The sequence below is a fragment of the Eucalyptus grandis genome, chromosome 4, assembly GCF_016545825.1.
Source record: "Eucalyptus grandis isolate ANBG69807.140 chromosome 4, ASM1654582v1, whole genome shotgun sequence".
Lineage (NCBI taxonomy): Eukaryota > Viridiplantae > Streptophyta > Magnoliopsida > Myrtales > Myrtaceae > Eucalyptus > Eucalyptus grandis.
In genome coordinates, this window is record NC_052615.1 from 21778596 (window position 1) to 21792784 (window position 14189).

Consider the following 14189-nt stretch of genomic DNA (forward strand, 5'->3'; position numbering starts at 1 on the left):
GCAAGTTCCCATACTAGTAAACCATGATGATCAAGAGGATTTTTTTTTTTTTTTAATGTTTCCTAAGTCTAAAATCCTGCTATAAATAGGGGAAAACTATTGAATGTATGGGACATACGAATTTGATGAATGAAAATTATGAGAATTACTCTACTTGAGTGAAATCCTTTGGAGAGTGGATATCTTTCAGTCTCTTTATCCTTGGAGCGTAGAGCACTCCTTGGTTGTGAGGTAAGAAGCCATTTATCCTTGCTAGTGGAATCTTTAGGCTTTGGTGGTGAGCTTCTCCTATCTTGAAGTCCTTTACCCTTGGCTAGTGGAAGCTTTAAGCCTTGGTGGTGAACTTTGTAGATCTCAGTCCTCTTCTTCGGTTGGTGGTGTAGCCTTTATACCTTGGGAGTAGATTGTCCTATCTTTTCTTCTTCACCTTTGGTTCTTCCCCGTATACACTACCCCCATACACTTAACTAATAAAATCCCAAAAGAAAAAAAAATTATGTTCTGGAATCACTCACACCATAATGCATCAAAAGATTGGTATCAGAGCTCAAGCTTCAACTCATTTGAGTGATTCCTTTCTTTCTTCTAATGGATCATCAAGTTCCAAGAGGCTTGACTTTGGAGCAAGCGCACAACGAAAGGCGAGATCGCGCAATCCAAAATCTTCAGCAACAAATGGAGCGAGTCCTCAATCTTCTAGAGAATCCTGCAAGACATGGACAGCCGGCAAGGCGTCCCAATGACCGGCATTGGCGTGATGATTCTAATGGCGGTTCTGATTCCACTGGGGGCAACCGAACAATTATGTACTCTAGTGATTCTGAATCTCAAATTCGAAGATGAAGAGGGAGGCATAAGAAGAATGAAAGAGACATTAAAGTAGATGTCCCTGAGTTTGACGGTAATCTCAATCCCGACGATTTTGTGGATTGGCTATACACAACCAAACGAATTTTTGACTTCAAGTCCTGTTCAGATTAGAACAAATGTAAGGTTCTTGTCCTAAAGCTTACAAAATTTGCCTCTCTATGGTGGGAGAATCTAAGGCATCAACAAGCAAGGGAAGGAAAAGACTGAATCAAGTTTTGGGAAAAACTCAAGAAGTTGATGAAGAAGAGGTTCTTGCCTGACAACTATAAGCAAGATCTATTCCTCAATCTGAATTCCCTAAGAGAACAAGGGATGAGTGCTGAAGAATACATTTGTGAGTTTGAACAACTCAAAATCAGGTGTGAAGTTCCAAAAGTTCCTAAGCAAAGCATTGCTTGTTTCCTTGGCGACATGAATCGAGAAATTGTGGATATGGTTGAACTTCAACCTTAATGGTCCTTTGAAGTTGTATGCAATTGAAGAGCAAGAGGTTTCCTCCAAAACCCCAACAAATGTGACATCTATTTTAAGGGTGCTTCCTCAAGCAAGGGCGAGAGTACGTTGACAAAAGACAAAAGGGAAGGGAAAAATTGGAGCGCCTTCCTAAGAAGTCCAAAAGAAGTTTGAAGGGTATGCATGGAAATGCTTTAGGTGTTATGGTTTTGGGAATTTACAAGCAAATTGTCCAAATCAGAGAGTTATGACTGACTCTTCAAGAAATTGAGATCAATTTGGCGCTTCAAGAGGTTGAGAGCAATCAAGACCAAAATATTGCTGTATCTTATGGGGAAAGAAGAAGTTGTGGAGAAAGCCAAAGATGGTGAGTTGTTGCTCATCTGAAGAGCATTGCATGTTCAAAAATATACTCTTTTCATAAGGAACAAAAATAGATTACTCTTTTACCCATGAATCCTTCTTTGATACATAATAATTAACCTAGGGAGGGAAACACTTGAGAGAGCCATTAGCAAACAAAAGATTGTATTTGCTTTCCTTGTGGTTGAGAAAAAGAGAGAGATAGAGTGACCCATACATCCAAAAATGCATTGCTTGTTGAAACAATTTGCAAATGTGTTCCTAGAGGATTTGCCACTTGGATTATTTCCCATAAGAGGTATTGAGCATCAAATTGATTTGATCCCTGGTGCTCCACTACCAAACAAGCCAACTTATCAATGCAATCCAGAGGAAACAAAGGAGTTGCAAAGACAAGTTAATGAAATTATGGTCAAAGGATACGTTTGAGAAAGCATGAGTCCCTGTTTTGTTCTGGCTCTACTTGTACCTAAGAAGGATGGTACATATTGAATGTGTGCTGATAGCCGGGCCATCGACAGCATCACCATTAAGTATAGGGTAGGTACACTATACCTAGCTTCATGATATGCTTGATGAATTATATGGTTATTATGTATTTTCAAAGATAGATTTGTGGAGTGCTTATCATCAAATCAGAATGCAAGAAGGAGATGAATGGAAGACGGCTTTCAAGACCAAGGGAGGCCTTTATGAGTGGTTGATTATGCCTTATGGATGAACAAGTTCCTAGAGGATTGACTCTGGAGCAAGTGCACAACGAAAGGCTAGATTGTGCAATCCAAAATCTTCAACAACAAATGGAGCGAGTCCTCAATCTTCTTGAGAATCTGGTGAGACAAGGACAACCAGCAAGATGTCCCAATGAACGAAACCGGCGTGACGATTCTGAATGTCGTCAAAATTCTGATGACGATTCCGAGTCCACTAGAGACAATCGAACAATTCTGCGCTCTAGCGATTCTGAATCTCCAATTCGAAGACGAAGACGAAGACGAAGAGGGAGGCATAAGGAGGATGAAAGAGACATTAAAGTGGAGGTCCCTTAGTTTGACGGTAATCTTAATCCCGACGACTTTGTGGATTGGCAACACAAAACCGAACGAATTTTTGACTTCAAATCCTATTCGGATGAGAAGAAATGTATGGTTGCTGTCCTAAAGCTGACCAAATATGCTTCTCTATGGTGGGAGAATCTAAAGCATCAACGAGCAAAGGAAGGAAAAGGCCGAATCAAGTCTTGGAAAAAACTCAAGAAGTTGATGAAGAAGAGGTTCTTGCCAGACAACTATAAGCAAGATCTCTTCCTCAAACTGAACTCCCTGAGGCAACATGGGATGAGCGTTGAAGAATACATTCGTGAGTTTGAACAACTCAAAATGAGGAGTGAAGTTCTAGAAGTTTCCGAGTAAACCATCGCTCGTTTCCTTGGCGGCATGAATCGAGAAATTGCTGATATTGTTGAACTTCAACCGTATTGGTCCTTTGAGGATGTATGCAAGTTAGCCATAAAAGTCGAAAAACAATTGAAGAGCAAGAGGTTTTCCTCTAGAACCTCAACAAAGGCGACATCCTATTTTAGGGGTGCTTCGTCAAGTTAGGGTGAGAGTTCGTCGACAAAAGACAAAGGCAAGGGAAAGAATGCAGAGCCTTCCAAAGAAGTCCAAAAGAAGTTTGAAGGTGGGAGCTGCACCAAGTTTGAAGGTGTCAACAAGCTGAAGCTTCCAACAACGAAACATTCTCAACCATACAAGCTCCAATGGCTCAATCAAGGGAATAAACTCAAGATAACCAAACACGTTCTTGTTTCATTTTCGATTGGGAAGAACTATCGAGATGAGGTTGTATGTGATGTGATTCCTATGGGGGCATGCCACTTGTTATTGGGTAGACCGTGGAAATTTGATATAAATGCTATGCATGATGGTCGGAAAAACACATACTCTTTTCATAAGGAAAAAAAAGGCATTTCTCTTTTACCGTTGAGTCCTTATTTGATACATAATAATCAACCTGGGGAGAGAAACACTTGTAAGGAAAATCTGTTCTTGAGTGAGACATGGGTTGAGAGAGCCATTAGCAAACAAAAGAATGTATTTGCTTTGCTTGTGGTCGAGAAAAAGAGTGAGATAGATCTACTGATAAATCGAAAAATGCATTGCTTGTTGAAAGAATTTGCAGATGTGTGTTCGGAGGATTTGCCACTTGAATTACCTTCCATAAGAGGTATTGAGCATCAAATTGATTTGATCTCCGGTGCTCCACTACCAAAGAAGCCAGCTTATCGATGCAATCCGGAGGATACAAAGGAGTTGCAAAGACGAGTCGATGAACTTATCCTCAAAGGATACGTTCAAGAAAGCATGAGTCCTTGTTCTATTCCGGCTCTACTTGTGCCTAAGAAGGATGGTACATATCGCATGTGTGTTGATAGTCGGGCCATCAACAACATCACCATTAAGTATAGGTACCCTATACCTAGACTTGATGATATGCTTGACGAATTATATGGTTCTTCTGTGTTTTCAAAGATAGATTTGCGGAGTGGTTATCATCAAATCAGAATGTGAGAAGGAGATGAATGGAAGACGGCTTTCAAGACCAAGGGAGGCCTTTATGAGTGGTTGGTTATGCCATTCGGATTATCTAATGCTCCGAGTACCTTCATGAGACTTATGAACGAGGTTCTTCGTTCTTTTATTGGTCGATTTGTCGTTGTTTATTTCGACGATATTCTTGTTTATAGCAGGAACGAGGAGGAGCATATCTCTCATTTAAAACAGGTCTTTAATGTCTTGAGAGAACGAAAATTATATGCTAAAATGGAGAAATGTGAGTTCTTCTCTCCAAGCATTGTGTTTCTTGGTTATGTGGTTTCCAAAGATGGAATCTCTGTTGATCAAACCAAGGTGGAAGCTATGAAGACTTGGCCGGTTCCGAAGTCCATTTCTGATGTAAGAACTTTTCATGGACTTGTTTCTTTCTATCGACGTTTTGTCAAAAACTTTAGTACCGTCATGGCTCCTATAACTGAATGCATGAAGAATGGTGCTTTTGAATGGACAAAGGCTGCTCAAAACGCTTTTGACATAATCAAGCAGAAACTTTGTGAGTCCCCTATTCTTGCACTTCCTGATTTTGATAAAGTATTTGAAGTTGAGTGTGGTGCAAGTGGAGTTGGTATTGGTGCTGTTCTGGTGCAAGAACAAAAACCATTGGCATATTTTAGCGAGAAGCTATCCAATTCCAAAATGAATTATTCGACTTATGATAAAGAGTTCTATGCCATTGTCCGAGCTCTTGGTCATTGGAGTCATTATTTGAGGCCAAAGCAATTTGTGCTTCAATCTGATCATGAGGCGCTTAATTAGCGGCCAACGCAAGCTTAATTCGAGACATGCAAAATGGGTAGAATTTCTTCAATCCTTTTCTTTCGTCTCAAAATATAAACCGGGGCACACTAATGTTGTAGCAGATGCTTTATCGAGAAGATATTCTATGCTTGTGGTTCTGGACTCTAGGATTCTTGGTTTTCAATCAATGAAAGAACTTTATTCTGAAGATGCGGAGTTCTCATCCATCATCAACACTTGCAAGCAGGGAGTTCAAGGTATATATTCTTTGCAAGATGGGTTTCTTTTTAAATCAATTATGTGTGCCGAAGAGTTCTTTTCACGAATTGCTAATTCGAGAAGCGCATGGTGGAGGATTAGCTGGTCATTTCGGTATTAACAAAAACTCTTGAGGTTCTTCAAGAGCATTTCTATTGGCCAAAGATGAGTGGAGATGTGCATGCTATCATCTCAAGGTGTGCAACTTGTCAAAGATCAAAAAGCCATTTCCATCAAGGTTTGTATACTCCACTTCTGGTACCATTGCAGCCCTGGGAGGATGTTAGCATGGATTTCATTGTGGCTCTACCAAGAACTCAAAGAGGAAAAGATGCTATCATGGTGGTCGTCGATCGGTTTTCTAAAATGGCTCATTTCGTGCCATGTCACAAGACTAATGATGCATCTGATATTGCTGAATTATATTTCAAAGAGATTATTCGCATTCATGGAGTACCAAAGACCATTGTGTCGGATCGTGATTCCAAGTTCTTAAGCCACTTCTGGAGGACTCTATGGAGAATGCTTGGTACAAGACTCTTATTTAGCACAGCTTGTCATCCCCAAACGGATGGCCAAACGGAGGTAACAAATCGTACTCTAACCACTCTTCTTCGTGGTATGGCGAGTAAATCATTGAAAGATTGGGATTTAAAGCTTGCGCATGCTGAATTTGCTTACAATCGATCACCAAGTTATACTACCGGTTGATCGCCATTTGAAGTTGTGTATGCAATTAATCCTCTCACACCCATTGATTTGATTCCAATTCCGTCTAACTCTCAAGTGAGCTTTAATGCCAAGAAAAGAGCTGAATTAATGACGAAGCTCCATGAGCAGATTCAATCCAACATTCAAAAGGCCAATGAATCTTACAAGAAGAAAGCTAATCAACATCGCAAGAAGTCTCAATTTCAACAAGGCGATCTTGTATGGCTTCACTTGAGGAAGGAGAGATTTCCATTTCGTGGAAAGAACAAGCTCATGCCTAGAGCTGACGGTCCCTTTAAAGTTATTCAGCAAATTGGCGACAATGCTTACAAGATTGACCTTCCGGGAGAGTTTGGAGTTTCAGCAACATTCAACGTGGGAGACCTTTCTCCTTACTTAGAGGATGAAAAACCTTATAGATTTGAGGACAAATCTCAAACAACCTGGGGAGGATAATGCGGGTGCATCCAACGTAGTTCCATCGACCAACTCAGAACCATCGATGCTTATCCAAGCCAATAAAGAAGTTGGGCATTATGTTCTTTGATGGATTATTTTTGAGTGAATAATATTAATTACTTATCGGTACTTTGTGGTATATCGATAGGTATCAATGGAAGGCCATTTTAGATGTCTTGTATGACCAATTGATGAAGTTTCAGGAGGGTTATTTTCTAGTTCAGGGAGGAGCTCGAATTCTAGGAAGGCTAAAGGTTCACCAATGCGGTTCAAGAATATGGAAAGCCAAAGGTTCAAGAACACGGAAAGGTAACGGTTCGAGAATGTGGAAGGCTGACGATTAAAGGGATTTAGTTCCCGTGTTAATAATGGTTTTTTATTAAGTTCCTAGATGTTTTTATTTTTATGTAGCTCAAGAGTCGAACGTTTAACTCCTAGGTCATTAAAGTTTGTTTTTAATATTTCCTAAGACTAAAATCCTCCTATAAGTAGGGGAAACTATCCAATGTAGGGCAGATACGAATTTCATGAATGAAAATGGTGAGATTTCCTCTGCTTGAGTGAACTCCTTTGGAGATTGGATATGTCCTTTCGGTTTATTTATCCTTGGAGCATAGATCACTCCTTGGTGGTGAGCCAAGAAGCCCTTTATCCTTGGCTGGTGGAATCTTTAGGCCTTGGTGGTGAGCTTCTCCTATCCCGAAGTGCTTTATCCTTGGCTGGTGGAAGCTTTAGGCCTTGGTGGTGAGCTTCATAGATCTCGATCCTCATCCTCGGTTGGTGGCGTGGCCTTTATACCTTGGGAGGAGATCGTTCTATCTTTTTTTATTCCTCTTTGTTTCTTTACCGTATACAATACTCCATACACTTAACCACAAAAATCCCCCCAAAAAATCATCTCCATTTCTCAACCGGAGAATTTCGCATAATCCCTTTGAAATATTTGCACTTTGAGCATTCTCTATGATGCGTGATGCGGTGAGTGATTCGAGAACGGAGATTTTTTGAGGGGATTTTTGTGATTAAGTGTATGGAGTAGTGTATACGGTAAAGAAACAAAGAGGAATAAGAAAAGATAGAACGATCTCCTCCCAAGGTATAAAGGCCACGCCACCAACCGAGGATGAGGATCGAGATCTACGAAGTTCACCACCAAGGCCTAAAGCTTCCACCAGCCAAGGATAAAGGACTTCGGGATAGGAGAAGCTCACCACCAAGGCCTAAAGATTCCACCAGCCAAGGATAAAGGGCTTCTTGGCTCACCACCAAGGAGTGATCTACGCTCCAAGGATAAAGAAACCGAAAGGAGTTATCCACTCTCCAAAGGAGTTCACTCAAGCAGAGGAAATCTCACCATTGGCCATTGATTGATCAGTCCGATTAGTAAGAAATCAATGATCGGTCATGGTCCGACCAACTAACCGACCAACCGATTGGTCACGAATTGGTCGAGATGTTGGCCGTGAATTTTCTATGGACCATACTGATGGCCAACTAATAAGATGACGAGGAACGAATTGGTCGAGATGTGTTTCCTAAAGAGTTGCCAGGTCTACCGCCTGAGAGAGAGATCGAGTTTGTGATTGAGCTAGCACCCGGGACAGAGCCAATCTCTAAGGCTCCTTACTGGATGGCGTTGTCTGAATTGAAGGAACTGAAGGTGCAGATACAAGAATTATTGGATAAGGGATTCATACGCCCAAGCGCATCGCCTTGGGCAGCACCAGTTTTGTTCGAGAAGAAGAAAGATGGTTCGTTACGTCTGTGCATCGATCACCGTCAACTCAATCAAGTGACGATTAAGAACAAGTATCCACTTCCGAGGATCGATGACTTGTTTGACCAGCTTCAAGGAGCGTCGATATTTTCAAAGATCGACTTGAGGACAAGGTATCATCAGTTGAGGATCAAGAAGAAAGACATACCGAAGTCAACGTTTCGTACTCGATACGGCCATTATGAATTTACTATAATGCCGTTTGGTTTGACGAACGCTCCAGCTACTTTTATGGATCTGATGAACCGAGTGTTCAAGGAGTATCTTGATCAGTTTGTAATTGTGTTCATCGACGACATCTTGGTGTACTCGAGAAGTCCAGAAGATCACGAAAGACAGTTGAGGATAGTGCTACAGACTCTGAGGAATCATGAGTTGTATGCCAAGTTCAGTAAGTGCGAGTTTTGGTTAACTCGTGTGGCATTTCTAGGTCGCGTGATTTAAGGTGAAGGAATATCAGCGGACCCGTCCAAGATTGAAGCAGTGATCAACTGGCCGAGACCGACGACAGTAACAGAGATCAGAAGTTTTCTAGGTTTGGCAAGGTATTACAGAAGGTTTGTGGAAGGATTTTCAGCGTTAGCGTCACCGTTGACTCGTCTACTGAGGAAAGAGGAGAAGTTTGTGTGGACAGACAAGTGCGAGCGTAGTTTTCAAGAGCTTAAGAAGAAGCTGACTACCGCACCTGTGCTGACCATACCGTCTAGTCCTGGAGGTTATGAGATCTATAGTGATGCGTTTTTTAGTGGACTGGGTTGCGTGCTGATGCAACATGGCAGGGTTGTTGCATACGCATCCCATCAGTTGAGGCCTAATGAATTGAATTACGCGACGCATGACTTAGAACTTGCAGCTATTATCTTCGCTTTGAAGATTTGGAGACATTATTTGTGTGGAGAAAGATTCCAGATCTTCACTGACCATTAGAGTCTCAAGTATTTATTCTCTCAAAATGAGTTGAATATGAGACAGTGTCGTTGGATGGAACTCTTGAAGGACTATGACTGTGATATTCTGTATCACCCTGGAAAAGCAAATAAGGTCGCTGATGCTCTAATTCGGAAGTCTTCAGTAGCTCAGATGGTACTCAAGGAATGGAGATTGATTGAGAAAGTTCGAGATTCGGGTTTCAAATTTGAGGTAGGCCACCTTTCGAACCTTATGGCCACCCTCAGAATTGAGCCGGAAGTTCATATCAGAATCAAGACGCTTCAGTGGACAGATCCAGAGATTCAGATCATTCTACAAGAGAATATAGAAAAGAAGAATGCTAACTTTCAAATTGCTGAGGATAGAACACTGAGGTTCCAAGGACGATTGTGTGTACCCGACGATGTAGAGCTCAGAGAGGAGATTTTATCAGAGGCTCATCGTAGTAGTTACATCATTCACCCGGCTCAATACGAAGATGTATCAGCATCTGCGTCAACATTATTGGTGGACTGGTATGAAGGCGGACATCCCAAGCATGTCGCCAAATGTCTGACCTGTCAGCAAGTACAGGCACAGCACTGTAAGCCGGGAGGACTTCTGCAACCTCTCGAGATTCCTGAGTGGAAATGCGAACATATGACGATGGACTTCGTGATTGGACTACCGAGGAGTCTAAGAGGAAATCATTCGATTTGGGTAGTGGTCGACAGATTGATGAAATCGGCTCACTTCATCGCACTACGAAAGGACCTTAGTTTGGATAGACACGTAGACTTGTATGTGCGTCAGATCGTTCGTTTGCATGGAGTGCCAGTGACGAATACTTCAGACAGAGACCCAAGGTTCACAGCCGCCTTTTGGAAAAGCTTACAAAGTGCTTTGGGTACGAAGCTGCAGTACAGTACGGCCTATCATCCTCAGACGGATGGCCAGTCTGAGAGGACTATTCAAACCCTCGAAGACATGCTGCGAGCTTGCGTACTGGATTTTAAAGGGAGTTGGGAAGAGCAGCTTCATCTCGTCGAATTCGCCTACAACAACAGTTATCAGCAAAGTATTCAGATGGCACCTTTCGAAGCGTTGTATGGCAGAGCATGCAGAACACCCGTGTGTTGGGATGAGGTTGGTGAAAGAAAGCTTACAGGCCCAGAGTTAGTTCAGCAGTCAGTGGAGGCAGTTGCAGTGATCAGAAGCAGATTGCAGACCGCTCAGAGTCATCAGAAAAGCTATGCAGACAAGCGTCGAAGACCGTTGGAGTTCCAAGTTGGTGATCACGTTTTTCTAAAGGTGTCGCCAACGAGGGGTACTTCGCGCTTTGGCAAGAAAGGAAAACTGAGTCCGAGGTACGTAGGTCCTTTTGAGATTCCGGAAAGAATCGGGATTTCGGCGTATCGTCTTGCATTACCGCCAAAGTTGGCGCAAGTGCATGACGTCTTTCACGTGTCGATGTTGAGGAAGTATGAGCCTGACCCGACCCACGTGCTTAATTTTGAGGAATTGGACGTGGACAACCGTGTGTCGTACATTGAAAGCCCGGTTCAGATTGTGGATCGTAAAGAGCAAGTTCTGCGCACCAAGACCATTCCGTTGGTCAAAGTGGTCTGGCAACACCACGGCACTGAAGGAGCAACCTGGGAAAGTGAAGAGTCGATGAGAGAATTGTACCCCCACCTTTTTTATTCAAAGATTGTAATGGTTTAAATTTCGAGGACGAAATTTTTTATAAGAGGGGAAGAGTTGTGACATCCCAAATTTCTAATTCTGTTTTCAATTAAATGAGACAGACTTTTCATCGACGCGCGTATAGTTCAATTCTCCGAGCTGATCACTCACGAGATAACTAGTCTATCAGGTGAAGCCGTTAAGGAATTTAAATGCAATAGGCTTGAGAATCTGACCATGAACCGACTGCTCGACCGTATAAATCTGCAAGGATCATTACGACACTGTCAGAATCGAACAGAGATCAGTAATAGGTCGATTCGACTGAGATATGTAATTAGAGTGTGGGTGATTCCACCTAATTTCAATATCCTCGTCGACCGGCACTGAACTGATTATTCTGTCGTTTTGGGTACCCTGTGTCCGTATTTGAAACCTCGAGATTTTCACGACAATCGAGAGTCGCTAATGTGTCGAAGATTATGTCATGGCTTGAAAATAATCAACCACGGGTCAATTGCACTGAAAATTCCCTAAAAGCTACCCGGTAGATTAGGACGCGCTCAAATCGTGCCAGATTGAAATTAACAGTAATTTTAAACCCAGATTCAGAAATTGAAGGTTCTGGCATGTCACAATTCATTTTAGGAACGTCGACTCATATTCAGAAGATTTTTCTACAAACCGAGATTTTGGCGGAAAAGCAAAGTAAGGCCGTTTTTGTTCGGGATTGTCAGAGGGCCGTTTTGAATCGAATCTTCAGGATGCGAGTTGGATCATTTGACGGGGAAATGTCATGAGAAGGCTGAGGACACATGGACCGATTTATTTGAGCTTCAATTGAGCTTCAATTGATTGGAATTAAGAGAGAATTGAATGGATTGAATGGGGGAATGTCCAAAATTCGTAGCTCCCATGGCACACCACATTTTGCACCTATTGCCAAGCTTGTAGAGGAAGATTGGAGGAGAGAGAGTGGCTGAGGTCATGTGGTGTCATGGTGGGGGCAAAGCCAATGAGAAGATGGCAAGTGTTGAGCTCTAGAGAGCCCAAGGAGACCCCCACTCTTAAGCAGCTTCTTCTCTAAGGCTTTCTCCATTGTTGTTGAAGGAGAGAAGCTCAGCAAAAACCAGAGGAACCGAGCAGCATCAGCCCTCCACCGTCGCATGCCCATCGGACCCCATTTCCTCCTCTGTTTTCCCCTCGTTCCAGTTTTTGCTCCAGCCAACCTTTCGCCAAAGATCCGAGTAAAAAGTTAACTTCCCGGTTGAATTAGCGAACGAGCCACCCATCGCCGCGAAGACGACATCCAAACCATTCCGGAGCACCTCGCCGCTTGCCGGAACGATTCTCCGGCCGTCCCGTACGACCGCCCGAAGCCGCCTCTCGCCGGACCGTTTGGACTCGCCTAGTTCCGCCTGTTCCACCCGTTTCGCGATTTTCAGCCATTTTCTCCCCATTTCTACCCTACCTCCACCCATACCAACCACCAGCAAGATCCCCTTGACCCCCGAGAGCCGCCAGTTGCCAACCACCCGCCCGCCGAAGCTCCGATCAGCCCGTTTTCGCCGTTGAAGTTGCTGGTTTCTTCTCTGCAGTTCAGTCCAGATCGGCGAGAAGACAGCAAGAAGTTCCAGACTTCGTGGCCCGTTTTCAAGCCCTTCCCGGCCTCCGTTGGTGTCGCCACTTCAGGGTTTATCGACCGCCTTGGCGTCGTGGTCGCCGTGAACTCACCGGCGCGCAAAACCGGTGAGTTTATCCTCTAAACCTTGCTTAGCAAGTTAATCATGCTTAAGGGGTGTTTGGATTAGTCTAATTAGGTTTACGTGGTTAGATTAAATTATTTTAATGTAAATTAGATTAGTTGTATGATTAGTTTAATGGATGTTTAATTAGGGCTAATTGTATGTTTAAATTAGTGTAATCTAATTTAAGCCCTAATTGATTATTTTTAATTAAATAATTATTTCGAATTTTTAAATATTATTTTATTATTTTATATTATTATAATATAATATTTAATTATTTAATTTTCGGAATTAAATTTAATTATTTAATAATTTCGAAAATTTTGCCGGCATGGCCGCTCGTTAGAATTTCGCACTGATCGCAGCAGTGCGGTCGGTTTGTGCTAATTGTATGTTTAAATTGAGAAATTGAGTGATTGATGATTATGGTTAATAATTCCAAAAGTGTCGAATTGTGTGAAATTGATGAAGTTGTGGTATTTAACTTGAAAATACCCGGTGTTAGCTTTTAGCACTGTAATTGATTTGTATGACCAGTTTGAATCGATTGGATTGATTGATTGATTGAATTGAGATATGAGTTGGTTTATTATTGAATTATCCGCTTTGGCGAGGAATTGGTTTAGATGGTATGAATTGATAGATGATATGAGTTGATATATAGTATGAATTCATCCCGGTTGTGGGATAATATTTCAGGTCCCTAGATGGCGGATCCTCCGGAGCTTTTTGGTAGACCAGTGAGGGTCGCTGAGAGGATTTTCGACTTCGCCGATCCCGACTGAAGAGCTGGCGAATGGACCTGTCTAGCTGATCTTAGGACGGCCTAGTTTTTTAGGACTGATCTTCTATAGATCTTTTGTAAATAGCCTAGTCCTGTAAATGAACTGGTTTGATATGTATAAAAAGTATGTGGTTGGTTTTAAAAATGTGATCCTGCTTTTCTATCCCAATTGAGTTTTGTCTGGGGATTATTTATCCGCTTCCACATGTGCAATTAAAAAGAATGGGTCGGCAACGTGTCCTGGGAAGTCGCATTTCTATCGACCGCAGTGGGATGTGCGCGTGCTCGAGGTTCGGGGCGTGACACTTGGTGAACAAAGTAAAGGCCAACCAATTAAGAGAGGACATTAGGCATCAAAGGGGCTTAAGTGTCCCATCATGAGTCAATAGGTAGTCCAATAAGAAGATGGCAAGTGTTCTCTTAGGACCCTTGGTGTGCCACCTTGCAAACTAGGCTAGTGATGTCAGAGCATCCAACGTGGCTCTATTGATGAACTCAGAACCATTGATGCTTATCTAAGCCAAGAAAGAAATTGGTCATTATTGGTCGATTTGTCGTCGTTTATTTCGACAATATTCTTGTTTATAGCAAGAATGAGGAGGAGCATATTTTTCATTTAAAACAAGTCTTTAATGTCTTGAGATAACAAAAACTATATGCTAAAATGGAGAAATGTGAGTTTTTCTCTCCAAGCATTGTGTTTTTTGGTTATGTGGTTTCCAAAGATGGAATCTCTGTTGATCAAGCCAAGGTGGAAGCTATGAAGACTTGGTCAGTTCCAAAGTCTATTTTTGATGTAAGTAGTTTTCATGGACTTG

At 42.2% G+C, this 14189-nt stretch overlaps 1 long non-coding RNA gene across 1 annotated transcript; it reads left to right on the top strand.

Moving 5' to 3' along the window:
- The first annotated feature begins 12454 nt into the window (after positions 1-12454).
- LOC108959276 lies at positions 12455-13534 on the top strand. Its single transcript, XR_001986785.2, has 2 exons — positions 12455-12588; positions 13287-13534. It is a non-coding gene; the product is annotated as an uncharacterized LOC108959276 (long non-coding RNA).
- Positions 13535-14189: the final 655 nt, after the last annotated feature.